Here is a 1,037-nt window from a genome sequence, read left to right as displayed (position 1 = left end):
TCTTTGTTGTGGTCCCCAGTTGCAAGTCATCCATCGACTCGCAACTAAGGGCATGTTTGTTTGTTGTACGGGCCCGAGTTGCAAGCCAGCCATCGACTCGCAACTAAGGGCGTGTGTGTTTGTTGTACGGGCCCCGGTTGCATATCAACCATCGACTCGCAACTAAGGGCATGTTTTGGTTGTTGTGGTCCCTGGTTGCATGTCAACCATCAACTTGCAACTAAGGGCGTGTGTGTTCTTTTATCGTGGTCCCCAGATGCTAGTCATCCATCAACTCGCAACTAAGGGCGTGTGTGTTCCTGTCGTGGTCCCTAGTTGCAACTCAACCATCGACTCGCAACTAAGGGTGTGTTTCTCAGGGCCCCAGTTGCAAGCCTACCATCGACTCGCAACTAAGGGGGCTTGTGTTCTTATCCAAGTTGTGAGTACACCCCCACTTTGAAATTGGGGGTCCAATAATTTTGTCTCGGTTGCAAACCCAACCTCGGCCCACAATTGTTGTTTTGTAGTTGTAGTTGTCCTAATTTAAAGTCCATGGTCGACTGGCAACCAGGGGCTTTGCTTTTAGTTGTCTTTGTCACAAATGCAAGTCCAACCTTGACTCGCAACTAAGGCGCATTTTTTGTAGTTGTAGTTTCCATAGTTGTAACTCCAACCTCGACTCGTAACTGAGCTTTTTTGTATTTTGTAATAGCCTCAGTTGCAAGTCTACCCTTGACTAGCAACTGAGCTTTTTGTAGTTTGTAGTTGTTCCAACTGCAATTCCTTAATCGACTTGCAACTGGGCTTGTAATTGTAGTTGCCCTAGTTGTAAGTTCATCCTCAACTCACAACTCATCTTTTGCTTATGAATCAACGACGGTCTTGTGCGTTTTGTTCGTCGAAGAGCTTGAATAGATAAACATTTATTTTGATTTTTGTGAACATTGTTTGAATTTGTAAATAATTTTTGAAATCACGAACATTATTATAACCATGTACATTTTTTGAATACATGAATTTTTTTCTGGTTTTTACTAGTTATTTTTTTAGCCTTC

This window comes from Triticum dicoccoides, chromosome 7A (assembly GCF_002162155.2).
Source record: "Triticum dicoccoides isolate Atlit2015 ecotype Zavitan chromosome 7A, WEW_v2.0, whole genome shotgun sequence".
Classification (NCBI taxonomy): Eukaryota; Viridiplantae; Streptophyta; class Magnoliopsida; order Poales; family Poaceae; genus Triticum; species Triticum dicoccoides.
The sequence above is the reverse complement of the archived record's forward strand: the minus strand, read 5'-3'. Positions refer to the sequence as shown.